This window comes from Palaemon carinicauda, chromosome 37 (genome assembly GCF_036898095.1).
Source record: "Palaemon carinicauda isolate YSFRI2023 chromosome 37, ASM3689809v2, whole genome shotgun sequence".
Taxonomy (NCBI): Eukaryota; Metazoa; Arthropoda; class Malacostraca; order Decapoda; family Palaemonidae; genus Palaemon; species Palaemon carinicauda.
This window is the reverse complement of record NC_090761.1, coordinates 25,224,000-25,236,059: the sequence shown is the minus strand read 5'-3', so window position 1 is coordinate 25,236,059 and position 12,060 is coordinate 25,224,000. Positions and strand designations below refer to the sequence as shown.

The 12,060-nt window shown below is 43.8% G+C and overlaps 1 protein-coding gene across 3 annotated transcripts in view; it reads right to left on the bottom strand.

Moving 5' to 3' along the window:
* Positions 1-12,060, bottom strand: part of LOC137629513 (cilia- and flagella-associated protein 100-like) — a 214,085-nt gene that overhangs the window by 128,141 nt on the left and 73,884 nt on the right. Inside the window, exon 1 of one of the 3 annotated variants that reach the window (XM_068360879.1) lies at positions 11,137-11,277. The exons of 1 other annotated variant lie outside the window; for it this stretch is intronic. The gene's annotated coding sequence lies outside the window, so the exon portion shown is untranslated. Of the gene's footprint in view, positions 1-10,915; positions 11,034-11,136; positions 11,278-12,060 lie in introns of those variants that run through there. One more of the 3 variants, XM_068360877.1, reaches the window with a different exon arrangement.

Below are 12,060 nucleotides of genomic sequence, written 5' to 3'. Positions count from 1 at the left end.
GGACCGCCGGGAATCTTCCTTCCTGTAATTCCCACTATTATTTCAGGCATCCCCGGAGCAGAAGACTGCGGCTCGGGCCACATTAAAAGTGTGGGTTGGGGGATTTGCCCGAAACGTGAAATCGAAACAGCCTTACGTCCTATCTGAAGACTACTGTGCTATGATCTACCCTAATGCCAAGTCTTCAGCCGCTGTGGCTAGGCATGTTGCGGCACCCATCATTGCCGACATTGATGCCACTATTGCGGGATTCATAGACCAGGAACAAGATCCGTTGGATGCCCCCGGAGATCTGGAAGACAATGTTGCCTCCTTGAACTTGGATGTGGAACCTATGTTGTTGGATGATCCGGATGCAGGTAGGGTGGTAAGTGAGGCAGGTGTTACCGGCGCTGAGATTCCTATCCACAGCCCCGCTCTTTCTTCTTCATCTGATCTCTCTTCTTTCCATGGTTTTTCTGGGGACCGTGATTCGTCTCACCGATCACACCCGGTTCCCCCCAAAGATAAGTCTATATCTAGAACTTTGCCAAAAGCTCGTAAGCCCCACAAGGCTTCCCATAGTTCCAAGTCAAATACAAACCCGTCATCTAAGGCTTCCGGCTCCTCCTCTAAGTCTCACGACCCGGGAGTACAATCCGCCACTTCTGCTCCTAACCCGGGCCTTTCCGAATCAGCCATGCTTCGCATTGTGTCGGAGATGCAATCTAAGATTGTGTCGGAAATGCAGGCCAAGATGGACACGATGTTCTCTAACATTGGTCAGAGACTTGGGGCATTAGAGCAGGGTGCTCCGGAGCGAGTTCAAAGCTCTCTCATCCCGGATGCCTCTAAGCTTCCGCCGTTTACCAAGAATAACCCTTGGCGCATGGCTCTTCATTCCCCATTCTCAGACGGGATGTTAACATTGGAAGGTTTTGGTACTCGTCCACTAGAGGACTTTGAATTCTTTCCTCCTGGTCTCGCATTTCCATTTCATGGTTATGCCAGGCTTACCGAAGAAGCTCTGGTTCGGCTGGATAAGGTCCCCAAAGAGACTGTCATTTTCCCAAAGGAACAAGCCCAATCTGTTTGGGCTAGGTTTCTGAATGATATTGGTTGCACCAATACCATGTTGACGCCTCATAAAAGTTCTTTCACAATGTTCTTAATGGACAAGAATACCGTGACTCCATGCGTCAATAAGGTTGCAGAGCTTGCTTTTCAATATGCTCTGGAGGAGAAGCCCTTGCCTCCCATCCGAGAGGTGGATCCGATCTCCCTCCTTCTTCCTTCAGGTAATGAGTGTTGGGACAATGTCCATACCACCTTTACTTCTGGCAAGCTAACAGCGGACTGTGCTTCAGTTATGTTTAGTGAACGGCTTCCCCGTCTCCCGGAATCCCTTATTAAACAGGAGTATGATTCCCGCCTACGTGTTGGTCGAACCTTGAACTTGGCCAAGTCTACGGAGTCGATAGCCTTAACTTATGATACTGAGAGTATCTTTAAGTCTCTCAATAAGGCTACTTTGCAGTCGTTATATTTTGATTTATATGACTTTGCTCTTGCTAAACGTAGGTGCCGCAAACACGTCCTGGCTGAGGCGACTATTAGGCACGAGCCGAATAAACTTATCCGGTCCTCTTGTTGGGGTCCAAATCTTTTCCCTGAGGATCTTGTGGAGGAAGTCTTGGCAGAGGCTACTAGAGTTAATCAGAGCCTTAAAGCCCGTTGGGGTTTGACTCCTAAGCGGAAATATGATCCCGCAAGTTACCAAGCCCGGGGTAGGAAGAAGCTCCGCCCGTATACCTCCACTCAGTTCCGGCAACAGCAGAGTAGTTCGTCCGTTTTCCGGCAGCCTCTTCCTCCATCTCCTGCTGCTCCTGCACAGCCTTCCACCTCTCAGGCTCCTTCATCGGACGACTACGTCACCGTTCTGCTCCCTAAGAGCCAGCTTCCCGGTGCCTCCACCACCTCTCCAGCCTTTAACCAATCTTATGAGGCTCAAGGCTCTTCCCAGAGTTATAACAGAGGTAGAGGCTACCACCGTGGTTCATACCAGAACAGAGGTAGAGGTAGATTCTTTCGCAAGGGAAAGAACTTCCGAGGCGGACGTGGAGGCAACTCCTCAAGCCAATACTGAGGTGCAGCGGGTAGGGGGGAGGCTTTATGCCTTCCGCAACAAATGGAGGTTCAGTCCCTGGGCTTTCAGTATCATCTCCAAGGGACTGGGGTGGAGTTGGATTCAAGGACCTCCTCCACCGAACAGATTTCATCAGCATTCCACTCCGGACCTAGTCGAATTTGTCCAGGACCTGTTACAAAAGAACGCCATACAAGAAACGAAACACCTGAAGTTTCAGGGTCGGCTGTTCAGTGTCCCGAAGAAGGATTCGGACAAGAGAAGAGTGATTCTAGACCTATCCCTTCTCAACTTGTCCATTCAATGCGACAAGTTTCGAATGCTTACCGTCTCGCAGGTGCGGACCTTACTTCCCCGTGGGGCCGTCACCACCTCTATCGATCTTACAGACGCCTATTATCACGTCCCGATAGCGAGACACTTCCGTCCGTATCTAGGCTTCCGCCTAGGAAACAAAAATTACTCCTTCAAGGTGATGCCTTTCGGGCTCAACATCGCCCCAAGGATTTTCACAAAGTTAGCAGAAGTTGCTGTTCAGGAACTCAGAAATCAAGGGATTCAAGTAGTAGCCTATCTGGACGACTGGCTCATTTGGTCAGACACCTCCCAAAATTGCATAAAAGCCACTCACAGAGTCATCCAATACCTTCAATCTCTAGGCTTCCAGATCAACTTCAAGAAGTCCCGTCTTCTTCCGAAATCAAAGTTCCAATGGCTCGGCCTGCAATGGGATCTTATATCTCACACTCTGTGTCTTCCCAAACCCAAGAGGTTAGAGATTGCAATGAACACCAAACGCTTTCTCAAAGACAAAGTAAGTTCCAGACGACTCCAAGAGAGGATCCTAGGGTCCCTTCAATTTGCTTCAGTGACGGATCTACTTCTGAAAGCAAAATTGAAAGATATCAATCGTGTCTGGCGTTCGAGGGCGAACCGGAAGCTCCGGGACAGGAAAGTCCGCCTTCCTCCCATTCTCCGGGAAAGACTTCTACCTTGGACAAGGGCCAACAATCTGTCAAAGTCAGTTCCCCTTCGATTTCCGACTCCGAAGTTAATCATTCACACGGACGCATCCCTATCAGGTTGGGGAGGCTATTCTCAGCTCAGGAAAGTTCAAGGTCTTTGGTCTCCCTTATTCCGCCAATTTCACATCAATGTGCTGGAGGCCATGGCAGTTCTTCTAACCCTGAAACGTCTCGCTCCACCCAAGAGACAACACCTTCGTCTGGTTCTCGACAGCGAAGTGGTGGTCCGCTGCCTCAACAGAGGCGGATCAAAGTCAGGGCCTCTGAACCATGTTCTAGTAGCCATATTCTCCCTAGCAGCCTCGAACCGTTGGCATCTTTCAGCTGTCCACCTGGCGGGAGTCCGGAACGTAGTGGCAGACGCCTTGTCCCGGACCTCCCCTCTAGAATCGGAATGGTCACTCGATCTAAAGTCATTCCGGTGGATTCTCTCTCGGGTTCCGGGTCTCCAAGTGGACCTCTTCGCCACGGAGTCCAACCACAAATTGAGAGTATATGTGGCTCCCAATCTAGACCCTCAGGCCTACGCCACAGACGCCATGTCACAGAATTGGGACATCTGGGAAAGGATTTATCTCTTTCCCCCGGTGAATCTTTTACTGAAAGTCCTAGACAAACTGAGATCCTTCAAGGGACGAGTAGCCTTGGTCGCACCCAACTGGCCCAAGAGCAATTGGTACCCTCTCCTGCGAGAGTTGAGACTACATCCTCACCCGATACCCAATCCGGTTCTGTCTCAGATAGTACAAACACGCGTTGTGTACGCTTTCTCAAACATTCAGAGCGCCCTAACTTTATGGACTTCATGAAGTTTGCGGCCATGCATGGTGCCAATATCGATCCTCAAAACACCCTGTTCCTAGAATCAGATAAACGGGATTCCACCATCCGCCAATATGATTCTGCGGTTAAAAAGTTGGCTAAATTTTTGATAGACTCAGACGTACACTGTATGAACTTGAACCTTACAGTCACTTTCTTTAGAACTTTATTAGAATCAGGTCTGGCAGCCAATACTATCACCACTATTAAATCTGCTTTGAAAAAGATCTTCCTAGTGGGTTTTAACATAGACTTAACCGACTCTTTGTTAGCTTCAATTCCGAAAGCCTGTGCCAGACTGAAACCGGTTACTCGTCCTACCCCGGTTACCTGGTTCCTGAATGATGTACTCAAATTGGCTTCTGATACCATTAACAGTTCTTGTGATTACATTCCCCTTCTCAGGAAAACACTTTTCCTGGTGAGTTTGGCTTCCGGGGCAAGAATTTCTGAACTGGCAGCTTTATCAAGAGACCCGGGTCATATTGAGTTCCTTCCTTCGGGAGAGGTCCTTCTTTCACCTAACAAATTCTTTTTAGCTAAGAACGAAGACCCTCAGAACAGATGGTCCTCCTGGAAAATTGTTCCCCTCACGCAAGATCCGTCTCTGTGCCCTGTTACTACTCTTAAGTCTTATTTATCCCGGACCTCCTCTAACTCCTCTGGGCCTCTATTCGTTAGAGAACAAGGCGGTACCATTACCATTAAAGGGATCAGGCAACAGATTTTGTATTTTATTAAACAAGCTAGCCCTGACTCTTTTCCTCTTGCACATGATATCAGAGCGGTTGCTACTTCGGTGAACTTTTTTCACCACATGAATTTTACGGATCTTTCCAGGTATACAGGGTGGAAATCACCGTCAGTGTTCAAGAAACACTATCTTAAACATTTGGAAGCCCTTAAATTTCCTACAGTAGCTGCAGGGAGCGTAGTTACCCCCAGGTAACTCACATATTAATTCCTTGTCATTTTATCTCTCCCCCTTACCTGCCTCATTTATACCCTATTTGTATTCGTTGGTTTCGCACCTGATTACTATTACTATATTTGTAAATTTTTGACTCCTGAGTATCTGTATATATCATCACTCACGGCATTATTATATCTTACCTTTTTTGTCAATTGTTCTACCAAGTGGATTTATGTTCTTTTTAAGATACCCTTATAGCTGTTTTTGGCACTCATCTCTGATTAAAGTAACTTGTATTTTCCTTATGTTTATGTTTTTCCTTTATTTTGCAAGTTTGGTGACATTTCTCTTGTATATATTCACTGGCCGGCACAGGTTCAAGCCCAGAAAAGGGATTTTGACGTAGGAAAAATCTATTTCTGGGCGGGGGACCTGTGCCGCCCAGTGAACCCTCCCAGCTCCTCTCCCTTGGAGTCCCCAAACTTTGGGTGCTAAGGAGTTGGGTTCTGAGCGGATGCAGAGTTGGTGGTGCCGAGTGAGGTTGAACGGCTCTCCTCTATTGGGGTCTTTGTCGTGGATGAATCTAAATAGTGCGGGACCTCTGGATTATACGCCCAATTCTATACCGACACCAATAGGTGAGCGAGCTAGTTAACCTAGCACTCCTTTACATTTTTTCTCTGGTATATTTAGCAGTAAATTACCTAAGAATAAGTGCTAATAGGAGCTTATTCACTGGGCGGCACAGGTCCCCCGCCCAGAAATAGATTTTTCCTACGTCAAAATCCCTTTATTCCCCTTTCTTTTTGTGAAACAATTTTCTTTGATAATCATTACCATACACAATATTAGTTTCTAGTATTCTAGCCATTCTGACTATGGTATGTTATATTCTGTAGAGATGCATCTAATTTAGAAACAGAATATGTGAAAGGATCCATATTGAAGATATGCAAGAGAGCAAAAGATTGGCGTAAGTGTTTACCAGTAAACTTGTTTACATACCACAAAGTACTACAGATATGCATTGCATTTTTGGAATTCGAGCTCATTTTTTGAATGACAATGAGAAGATTGATACTTATTCTTGGGGAATTGTAGACTGGAATTTATGAAGATGAAATATAGAAAACCTACAAGTTTGGATTGGAGGTAAGGAATCACCTTAAAAAAGCTGTAAAGCTACCATGAAGAGTTTTGTACAAAAGGAAAATAAAGTTAGAAGCATCAGATTGTCAAGGAAGATGAAGAGAACCATGATTCAGTGCAGAGAGAATACGCCTGGTGAAAAATCCCTTCAAAGATGCCACTACCAGTTCTACAGCACATATAGGAGCATCAGCAAATTTGGATGTCACCAGGGTTGTGGTACTTAGGAGCCTTCAAAGTACTGTAACATGAAACCAAAATCATCTACATACTTTGAATGGTAAGCCAGGTAAGCATGAGGAGGGGATAAGGTATTCAGAGGATATGGTGTGGTGGAAGGATACCCGAATGATGTTGACTTCCTGGGAACAAGAGAGCAGCTTACTAGAAATTGCTCTAGAACTGAAGTTCTGAATCAATTGTGAGGCAAAAAAAGTCCTTTGATAGCAATACCAAAACCTTAGAAGTCTTACCGATATGTACGAAAGTAAGGAGTCACTGATCCTACTCTGAGCCCCTGGTAATTGAGCGTATTTGGTGGGACATTCCTGCCCAATAGCTAAAGGTCTGTGAAATAGAACCACTACTGTATGCTTGTGGAAGTAAGACACGAAGGTGAAATTGTTCTTCAACACTAGATAACAAAAGCATTGCTTAAAATTTCAGTAGCTTGATAGCAGGTGTTTTACTTTCTGAAGTGTTTCTGGATCCATCTAATGACAGGATCCCTAGATGTGTGGATTGAGTGGAACTCCCTTGGAGAGGAAATTGTCAATCAGCCACTTCTGTACTGTATTCCCACTGAAAACTGAAGAATGAGAATATGCTGGCTGCTTCCCAGTGATTTTTTAACAATCCTGGAACAATCACTGGTGTGGAAACCTGGTATACAAAGTTCCCCAAGAAGAGGGAAGTTACAGAGGATGTTGTTATTGTTCAGCCAGAAGATTTTGGTTGTCCAGGGACGACTGCAGTCTTTACCTTTGTTTCCTGACATGAAAGTTCAATGTGTTATCAGCATGATCTGGTCCTCATTGCTGGCTGGCCATGTGACTGGGTTTAAAAAGGAAAAAAAAATTATCATGATAAAAGGAGGTCAACTGTCTGTCCTAGAGCATTGCCTCCAGGGAAGAGACAGGACAGGCAGTGCTATAGTTGAAAAAAATCCCAGAGGAAAGCCACAAATGAGTAAATATCAGAGAGGCAAGTGAGAAAGCTTATTGCAAAAGGCAGTCTTAAGCTGTGATTTTGAACTTGAAACCAAAGCATAGAGGAAAAGGATGAGACAAAGGGACTGAAGAATAGATATTAAGGTGTACATATCATTCAGGGTCACTGAGTGAGAGGTATTTCCTGCTAGTAGACGATACGGCACTTGCCGTTTCTTTGATTACAGACAGTCCATTACTTGCCGTTCTTCTGATGGCAGATTGTACAATACTTGCCATTCCTCTGATAAGAGATCATACAGTACTTGCTATCTTCCTTTGAAACGTGAAGGTTGTTTATATGTACTCGGTTGATTTTTCCAAAGAAGAGTTGATGGTAAAGACCTGGAGAATCGTTAGGAAGATTTCAAGTAAGTTCCTCTCCTTACTGTTATTTTTTGATCCACATGTCAATTGATAAGGGCTGCAGAGTCTGAAAGGTCCTTGCCTTCTACCTGATCGGTAATATGGAGCTTCAGGTCTGGGCTGAAGTATATGACGGCACCCAACCAAGGGTCTATAAAAAGTTGCTCAGCTGAATCTGGAAGCAGCTTTCCTGGCAGGGAACTTCAAGCTTATGAAGGAAGTGCACCCATGCCTAAGACTTACATTGTATCCCTTAATCATCACTGCCATCACTGAATCAATAAACAGAGAAGAAGGATTCTCCGAAGTGTCTTAGAAACATCCTGAGGTAGGAGAAGGAATATGGCGGCTGCAACATCCTGACCCGTATTGCTCATGCTCGGTCTTGTAAGAGAGCTACAGGAGGTAGCAGGAGCGTGAGCTCTCATAGCTAGTCTAACCCCTTCCAGAGTTAAGATTTGGTATAGTACTACTAGTCCCACAAAACCATGCAGAGGGGTTGGTCGATGTCTCCTGACACTTGATCCGATCATTTGTCCTGTGCTTTGGTGACTTCTTACTTTCCCCTATTAGGAAGGTGCTCACTGTTTAACAATTTTCTGAAGAGCGAGAGAGAAGATGAACTTCCAGGAATGGGAAAGAAGGCCGCTGACCTTTATTACTCCTTATACTGTAGTGCCTATGCGCGTCCTCGTAAGAGCCGAGCACAGGTATCGCATGCTAGTGGTGGCTCGTTTTCAAGAAAATGGAGCATAGGTGACGGGTGCTAGAAAGTGAGCGTGTGTGTAATGGTTCTTGCGAGAACAAGAATATTAGCAGATACATGAACTCCTATCCCTTGTGCCAATTGGTCTAACCGGAGAGGATTCTTTCCAGTTAAACATTATCTTGCTTTGTGAAAGAGGTGAGGGTATACAATCAGGAATGCCTCTGAGTTTGGGAGTAGTATAGGGCTGTAGGTAGATTCTAAGCAATGTTATCACTGAAACGTCCTGGGAATGTCCCTAGGCAGGACGTGACGAGGGTAGATGCCCCCGTCATGACCATCAGTGCTCGTGCTCAGTCTCACCTGAAACTGATCACTTGGACAGGAGCATAAGCGCCATTACCTTTTACCAAAACCCTGACCTCTGAAGGTTAGCTTTAGTGCAGCGCTGCTCATCTCACGGAAGCATCAAGAAGAATTAGGCAAAGTCTTGCAAGATTGTGCTTTGGTGACATAATCTTCCTTCTCTTCAGGGTGTATAAAGTATTGGAAAGAAACAAGTAACAGGAATAGGTGAGCTAGTTACCTCCTGATCTTGGAAGATAGCAAGATTCCCAATTACAACCGGCAACCGAATGATTCTCGAGTGCGGCCAGCAATAGCATGATTATCTATAGCGACCGACGATCATATGACTGCAGATCATGGCCGGAGCCCTTGAACCTCATATCTAAACACTTCCTTGGAAGGAAGGTTTTGATACAACACAACTCCTCTTACAAAACCATGCACAGGAACCATACAAACTTCGGACTGTATGACTAACCAGTTGTGATTTCTTGCTGGTAAGCGCCACAACCAAAGATTTGGTTGTCATCTCTGGAACTTTGCAACATGGGACAGCAGTAGCATAGTGTACCAATATCATCAACACGAGCCACTTCCCTCTCTCCTGAAAGAGAGAATGATCATCCAGGAAGGGGAATGGAGGGCGACATCCAGACAGACAGTGAGTTACAGCAATGTCTCTCCCACAGGGATAGAAACGGTAAGAAATACACATACGTAAATCCTATCAGTCGGACTTCCTGGACTTCACAATGATGTTAATTATTCATACTTCTCAGAATATGCAGCCAAGACAAAAAGAGAAGGGAGAAATTGAAGTTCACCTTCTCCAGAGTTGTGTAGGTCGACGACGACACTTGCATGGAAGGACACAACATCTAGGTGATACATCCTTAGCTCCTTCCAGAATCGGTAGACACTGAAGGGAAGATGGGAGTACTTGGTGGCAGTCTGCCGACGGAATACCAGCGATGTCCAGGGGAAAACTTCCTTGGGCTCACGTTATCGGACAGTAACAAACAAGGGGTTATAACTACGACGACGGCCATGCTCCATAACTTCCTTATTTTCAACCCTATTGCAAAGAATATGGCAGTCTAGGGAGTCACAAGGTGTGTTAGTCCCCCATAAGGAAAGTAGGTAAGGACATGGCTTGTAGGTTAGGTTAGGTGTTCTATGCAGATGGGAGGTCCTGTCCGTCACTATACAAAGGCTCCCAGAGCGTGACAGCAACAAATATATTGGATAGAGGCAGGTAGTACAGAAACTGTAACAAAATTAAAGTTATTGGGGAACACTGCAATTTCTAGCATAATATCCCTTGGAAATGACTACAGGACCAATACTCAAACTCTAAGAAAAACCCAATGATTAAAACAGCAAGATTAGGAAGCCAAAAAGTATGTTTGTAATTTTTAACAAAGTCAAAGTGAATGTTACATTACTTTGTGGGTCGGTGGGACCTACCTGCCTGCTAAATGCTACTGCATCATTTTCAGTTTAAAAAAAGCCATTCCAACTTTGCTGAGGTTATAGCCTACTCCTAACAAAGGTCAAAGTTTGAATGACGTGAAGGAACTAAAATATTACATGTTAACGAAGACAGGTTTAACTAGTACAATAAATGAGAAATTAATTTCTGCAGTTGTTGGAACTTAGTATATCAAAGTTCTTAATAGTTAACAAATCTAACAATGGGGTTCAAATAAGTGTTTGAAGAGGTCCGTTTGATTCCGGGTATGACGGTCTGAACGATCCCCCGGTCTCAGAATTCTCCTTGATAATCTGCGCATGCGCGAACATTACCGTTTGCCAGTGCATACGAGGTTGACGTTTTATTTTCCTGCAATGTTAACGTGCACAGCTCAACATTACCGCTTGCCAGTACATACGAGCTTGATGTTATATTTTCATGCGAGCGAAGCGAGCTAATGGCGGAAAAGAACCATTATACAATTTCAAGGAGAATTCTGAGACCAGGGGATCGTTCAGACCGTCACACCAGCAAGTTCATGTCTCATAAGTCATAACTAATATTGTCCTCTTGTACGCAACTCGGTTCTGCTAGACAAATATTGGATATCACTAACCCTTTAATTTCTATATAGAATAACGTTGGATTGAATTAATTGTCAATTAAAAGTACCACTGCCAAGCGCTGGGTCATAGATGAAATACAAACTGTCACAGAAAATGTCCTCCGATTAGCACTTACATTTAACCCCTTTCTGAAATAAAAAGGAAATTACTTACTGAACTGATAAAAGATATAGAAAAGCGAATTGGAGGCCGTTATTTTACCAAAAGAGCCACCCACAGGTCAAAAAGGGCAAGCAAATAAAACGATCTATCGAACAAATGAAAGTTGCAGATCAAAACAAAATTGGAAATGTAAGCTGGAGTTTGTTTACAATGAAAATGTGACCATGTGATCACATGTTTTACCAGTTTATTTAACAACGATGTGAACATACCACAGCAGTTACTAATAAGACTGATCCTCAGGGTATAGGGATACTTTCGAATAATTACAGATCCTAGTTTTGCTCAAATATGCAAGTATATTAATAACATAACGAGACGCCGAAATGGTGTTCAGCCGTTGTTATGGCAACGGTGATGCCGCACTTAATCAGCTGTTCTTGACTTCGGTGGTGGAGTTTCCAGCAACTAACAAACATGATGAAATTGAATAATCGAAGAATAATAATGACAATAGATTACGAGAGCATTGTCAGTATAATAAATATGTAGGATCTAAATATATTCTAAGTTCACCAAGGCTTTTTTTTTGTAAATGTCGCAAATGTTTTATGTTGAACAGACTGACATGTCCCTTTTTAGTTTACTTATGAAAGATTGTTTTAATGTTGTTAGTGTTCTTAAAATATTCTATTTTAATTGTTCATTAAATCTTGTATAGTTTATTTCCTTTCCGTGTTGGGCTATCTTTTTCCTGTTGGAGCCCTTGGGCTTGTAACACCCAGCTTTTCCAACCAGGGTTGTAGCTTAGCTAATAATAATAATAATAATAATAATAATAATAATATTAATAATAATAATAATAATAATAATAATAATAATAATAAGCCTAGGTTCACTGACATACCTACCTCATAGACAAGTTTGTTTTCTTTTATAGGGAGCCGAACCGTCAGTTACCATGGCAACGGTCAAACTGGTTCAAGAGTAAACATTGCTTTCAGCATAATGCAATTGATTTACAACTTTTATGATGACAAAAAATACACAAAACTTGTTAAAAAAGACACTACAATTCATATGGCGTACTGTCCTTTTCCTATTCAAATGGGACAAAGACTGGAAAAATCATGTTAAGGGTATCTGTTTTAGAACACTGACAAGGTCCCAGGTTCGTTCGTTTTAGATTACCTTGC